Source organism: Propithecus coquereli, unplaced genomic scaffold (assembly GCF_000956105.1).
Source record: "Propithecus coquereli isolate 6110/MARCELLA unplaced genomic scaffold, Pcoq_1.0 Scaffold41, whole genome shotgun sequence".
In the NCBI taxonomy this organism is placed as follows: Eukaryota; Metazoa; Chordata; class Mammalia; order Primates; family Indriidae; genus Propithecus; species Propithecus coquereli.
In genome coordinates this window covers 9,020,188-9,026,886 of record NW_012149841.1, presented here as the reverse complement: position 1 = coordinate 9,026,886, position 6,699 = coordinate 9,020,188, and positions in this window count along the sequence as shown.

The following is a 6,699-nucleotide window of genomic DNA, read 5'->3' as shown; positions in this document are numbered from 1 at the left end:
TCTATCTGTGTTGTCACAAATGACAGAATTTCCTTTTATTGTAAGACTGAATCATATTCTATCATGTATATATACCAGATTTTCTTTATCCATTCTTCTGTGGATGGACGCTTAGGTTCCATAACTTGTCTATTGTGAATAATGCTGCAATGACTACAGGAGTGTAGATATCTCTTTGAGAAACTGAATTTAAATCTTTTGAGTAAATATCCAGAAGTGAGATTGTGGGATCATACTGTAATTCTATTTCTATTTTTTTGAGGAATATCCATACATTTTTTCGTAATGGCTATACTAATTTACATTCCTGCCAACAGTACAAGAGTTCCCTTTTCTACAAATCCTCACCAACGCTCATCTTTTGTCTTTTTGATAATAGACTTTCTAATAGGTGTGAGATGATATTTCATTGTGGCTTTGATTTGCACCTCCCTGATGATTAGTCCTGTTGAGCACCTTTTCATTTACCCGTTGGCCATTTGTATGTCTTCTTTTGAGAAATGTCTACACAGGTATTTTCCCCATTTTTTTTATCGTGTTATTTTCTCACTATTGAGCTGCTTGAGTTCCTTAAATATTTCAGATATTAGTTCCTCATCAGATATATAGTTTGCAAATATATTCACTTATTTGTTAGATTGTGTCTTCATTCTGTTCATGTTTCCTTTGCTGTGTAGAGGCTTTATAGTTTGATGTAATCTCGTTGTCTATTTTTGTTTTTGTTGCCTGCGATTTTGGTGTCAAATCCAAAAAATCATTGCGCAGACAATATTGTGTAGTTTTTTCCCCTGTGTTTTCTTTTGGTGGTTTTATAGTTTGTGGTCTTGTTTTTAAGTCTTTAATCTCCTTTGAGTTGATTTTTGTATGTAGTGTGAGATAATTAACAGAACACAGGACAAAAACCATATGACAATCTCACTAGATACAGAAAAAACATTTGACAAAATTCAACATCCTTTCATGTTAAAAACTGTCACCAAAATAGGTATAGAAGAAATGTACCTCTGCACAATAAAGGCCAGATATGAGAAGCCCTTAGTTAACATCATACTCACTGGTGAAAAACTGAAAGCCTTACCTCTAAGATCTGGGACAAGACAAGGATGCCTACTCTCACAACTTCTATGCAATATAGTATTGGAAAATCTTGACAGAGCAGTTAGGTAGGAGACAGAAATAAAAGATATTCAAATAGCAAAGGAAGAAGTGAAATCATTACTGTTTGCTGACTACATGATCTTATTTATAGAAAATCCTACTTACTCCACCATAAAACTGTTAGAATTAATAATTGAATATAGTAAAATTGCAGGATACAAAATCCACACATAAAATCACTAGTGTTTCTATATAATAACAATGAATGATTCAACAAGGAGATCAAGAGAACAAACCCATTTACAATGGCTACAAAAAAAAATACTTAAGAATAAATTTAATGAGGCAAAAGATCTATAAACTAAAAACTATAAAATGTTAATGAAAGAGATTGAACAAGGCACAAATAAATGGAACAATATCCTATGTTCATGGGCTGAAATAATTAATATTGTTAAAATATCCATACTACCCCAAATGATCTACAGATTCAATACAATCCCTATCAAAATTCTAGGATGGCAGGTGCTACATTGCTTGCAAATACACCAGGAATGTCTATCCAGCCAGGAAATCACAACCCCTCAAGCTCCCTGTCACTGGATGCCACATGAACATTCCATAGCACCTGTTTAGACTGGGACAGCTACAAAGGATGGGGAGACATAGGGGAGTAGCGGCATTCCCAGAGTTCTGACCCATGGGGAGGGCTGCCCCAAGGAGATTGGGAAGTGCTGTGAATGCTTTTTAGGACAGAAGAAGGCACAACATGCACTCTTCTGCATCAGAGAGACCCTGGCTCCTGATCTGAAGTTTTCTGCACCCCTCCTAGTAGAGACACTCCCCACAACTTTGGGCCTTCTCCTTCTCTTCCCTGCTCCCACTGCCACAGTGGCAACTATGGCTGAAAGGCTATTTCTGCTCAAGACTGGTAAGTGTTCCACAGGGGACAGTAAAGCCAGGGCACGTGGGAGTGGCTTCCCTGCCTCTGACAGAGTATCGGTCACAAATTAGGCTGGATGTTTTTCTTTGGGACTGGCTTCAACGGAACTTGGGGCTCACTCCCTTCTACCTAAAAAGCAGCAGCAAGAGCGTTTTTGTGCCCAAAGGACAACAACTACCACCACCTCTGAGGGAGGATGGGCTAGAAATCCTCTCTCCAGGTGCAAGGAGCCTGTGTCTTCTCTGAGGAGCCTACCCTTCCTGGAGGCAAGTCCTTGACACAACCACACCTCCCCCACTGGAGTATTTCAGCCTCAGCCCAGGCCCAGTCTGACAGACCTAGAACTTTGATAGGGATTCCATTGAATCTATACAGCTGCCTCCACCACCTCTGTTGCATCTGGGCTAGGTGGGAGATGAGAATCTGGGTGCTTTTGTGCCCCAGAAAGACAGAGACCACAAACATTGCCAAGAGAGGAGGTGTGAGTGGCTTGTGTGTCCTACAGCTGCCTAGCTCTATTTATCTCATCAGGAGGGACTAGACTTTCTATCTCAGCCTCACAGTGCATCTGCCCTTCTCCTGCCTGAGCATTCTTCTAGAGTAGGAGAGCATCCATCCCTCACTATTATGGCCAGTACCTGAACCCCAGGGAGGGTTGAGAGAAAGTTTGCCAGCTCAGTCTTGGTCTGGTCCCCCAGAGACTCAACCACATCATTCAGGGGCCTGAGAACTAGGGGTTTCCTAATGTAGTTCACCACCCACCATCACTGGCACCTGAACAGTCTCTCCCAAGGGTCTGAGGTCCAACCAACACAAATTGCCAGCAGCACCACAGTGAGTACCTACCTGCATGAGCTGAAAGGCAGCATACTTCTCCCTCTCTGTACTGAGCAGCAGAGTTCCTCACGGAAGAGAACAGGTAAACTGGAAATATGTCTGTTTTTGAGCTGAGGAAAGAGGTTCCAGATGACGAGGAACAAGAGTAAGAACTCTGACATTATGAAAAAGCAGGTTGCTTCAACATCCCCAAAGGATCACACTAGCTCTCCAGAAATGGACTTCAATCAAAAAGAAATTATTGAAATGTTGCATACAAAATCCAAAATATGGTTCACAAGCAAGCTCGATGGGATCAATGAGAAAGTTGAAAACCAACACAAAGAAACAACAACAAAAAATTCATGATGTGAATGAAAATTTCACTAAAAAGATACATAGTTAAAGAAAACACAAAAGAAATTCTGGAAATGAAAGAATTATTTAGGGAAGTACAAAATACTGTGGAGAGTTTTAACAGCAGACAAGACCAAGTACAAGAAATATTTTCAGAGCTTGAAGACAAGCTTTGTGAATTAACCCAGTCAGTCAAAAACAAAGAACAAAGAATCAAGTAGAATTAACAAGGTCTACAAAAATTATAGGACTATGTAAGATGATTGAATATAAGAATTATAGGTATCCCTTAGAGAGGAGAAGAAGAAAGAACAAAAAGCATGGAAAACCTACTTAGGGAATAATGGAGGAAAATGTCCCTGGTCTGGATTTAGATATCTGGATACAAGAAGGTCATCAAACTCCTAGGAGATTCATTGCAAACAGGACATCTCCAAGGCATATAGTCATCAGACTGGCCAAAGTCAAAGTGAAGGTAAGAAATTCTACAAGCTGCAAAACAAAAGTGTGGAGTAACTTACAAAGGAAAACCCATCAGACTAACAGCAGATTTCTCAGAGGAAATCTTACAAGCCAGAAGGGAACAAGGTCCTATCTTTAGTCTTCTTAAACAGAATAACTTTCATCCAAGAATTTTGCATACTAAGTTTCATACATGAAGGAGAAACAAAGTCTTTCCTAGACAAGCAACCATTAATGGACTTTGTCACCTCTAGACCTGCCCTTTAAGAAATCACTGAAAGTGCTCTATACATTGAACAGAACAACTAATACCCACCACTGTACAAATAACTGAAAGCAAAAACTCAGAAGTCTTATAAAAGAGTAACACAAGAGAGAATAAAAGGAACAAGGTAGCAATCGACATGATGACTAGTACAGTTTCTCACATATCAATATTAACACTGAATGTAAACAGTTTAAATATCCCACCTAAAAGACAGAAATTGGTGGAATGGAGAACAAAACACAACCCAAATATATGTTATCTCCAAGAAACCCATTTAACTCATAAAGATTCCCACAGACTCAAGGTAAAGTGGTATAAAATATATATATATATATTCCATGCAAATGGAAACCAAAAGTGAACAGGACTAGCTATTCTTATATCAGATAAAATAAACTTTAAATCCAAAAATAAAGATAGTCATTATATAATGATAAAGGGATTGATTCAACAAAAAGATATAATAATCTTAAATAGATATGCACCTAACACAGGAGCTCCCAGATTCAAAAAACAAATTTTACTATATCTAAGCAAAGAAATAAACAGCAACATCATAATAGTCAGGGACTTCAACACTCCACTAACAGAATTTGGAAGATCATAAAGACAAAAAAAAAAAAATCAATAAAGAAACACTGGACTTAAACAGGACTCTAGAACTAATAGACATAACAGACATTTACGGAACATTCTACACCAATACTACAGAATATACATTCTTCTCATCAGCACATGGAAATTTTCCAAGAGAGTTCATATATAAGGCCAGAAAATAATTCTAAGAAAATTTTTAAATAATCAAAATCATACCATGTAACTTCTCAGACCACAGTGGGATAAAACTATTCCAAGAGGAACTCTCAAAATTACTCAAATATGTGAAAATTAAACAACCTGCTGCTGAGCGATCCTTGAGTCCATGATGAAATCAATATGGAAATAAAATTTTTTTTTGATTGAACAACAAAAGTGACAGAAGCTGCCAAAAATCTCTGGGATACAGAAAATCAGTGCTAAGAGGAAATTTCATAGCACTAAATACCCACATCAAAAATACAGAAAGATAACAAATTAACAATCTAATGTCACTCCTCAAGGAACTAGAAAAAGATCAAACCCAAAGCTACCAAAAGAAAATAAATAATAGAGATCAGAGCAGAACTAAAGCAAATTCAAACTAAAAAAAAATTGCAAAGGATCAAAAAATGAAAAGTTGGTTCTTTGAAAAGATAAATTTAATAAACCATTAACTAGATTAAACAGGAATAGAAGACAAAGAACTCAAATAAGCTCAATCAGAAATAAAAACGGAGATATTACAACTGATGTAATAGAAATAAAAAATATCATCTGAGATTACTATGAAAACCTATATGCACATAAACTAGAAAATCTAGAGGAAATGGATAAATTTTTGGAAACATACAACCTCCAAAGCAGGAATCAGAAAGAAATAGAAATCCTGAATATACCAATAATGAGTAATGTAATTGAAACAGTAGCAAAAAGTCTCCCAACAAAAAAGTGTCCAGGACCAGATGGATTCACAGCTGAATTCTGCCAGATTTACAAAGAAGAACTGGCACCTATCCTAATGAACCTGTTCCAGAACATCAAGAAGGAGGTAATCCTCCCTAACTCACTCTATGAAGCCAGTATCACCCTGATAACAAGGCCAGGAAAGGCTACAACAAAAAAAAAGATAACTATAGACCAATATCCCTCAGGAACATAGATGTGAAAATTCTCAACAAAAATACTAGCAAACTGAATCCAACAGCACATCAAAATACAATTCATCATGATCAAGTAGTTTTCATCCCAGGGATACAGAAATGATTCAAAATATGCAAATCAATATGTGTAATTAACCACATTAACAGAATTAAAAACAAAGGCTATATGATTATCTCAAGAGCTGCAGAGAAACATTCAATAAAAATTCAGCACCCCTTCATGCTAAAAACCCTCTACTAGGCATATAAGAAGCATATCTCAAAATAATAAAAGTGATACATGACAAATCTACAGTCAGTATCATACTCAATGGGGAAATGTTGAAACCATTTCCCTTAATAACTGGAACAAGACAAGCATGCCTACTTTTACCATTCCTATTCAATGTAGTATTGGAAGTCCTAGCCAGAACAATCAGACAAGAGAAAGAAATAAAGGGCATTTAAACTGAAAAATAGGAGGTTAAATTATCCCTCTTTGCCAATGATATGATCTTGTATCTAGAAAATCTTAAACCTCCTTCAAAAGATTTTTGGAATCAATAAATACATTTAGTAAAGTCTTAGGTTACAAAATTAATGTACGCAAATCAGTAGCATTTATATACACTAATAACAGTCAAGCTGAGAGTCAAATCAAAACTCAGTATCATTTACAATAGCTCTAAAGAGAATAAAATGCCTAGGAATATACTCACCCAAGGAGATGAAAGATCTCTACAATGAGAACTAAAAAACACTAATGAAAGAAATCATAGATGACACAAATAGAAAAACATCTAATGCTCATGGATTGGAAGAATCAACATTGTCAAAATGTCCATACTGCCCAAAGTGATTTACAAATTCATAACAATTACCATCAAAATACCAACATCATTTTTCACAAAACTAAAAAAAAAAAAATACTCGATTTCACATGGAATCAAATAAGAGCCCAAATAGCCAAACCATTCCTAAGCAAAAAGAACAAATCTGGAGGGAGCATATTACCAGATTCAAATTATACTATATAA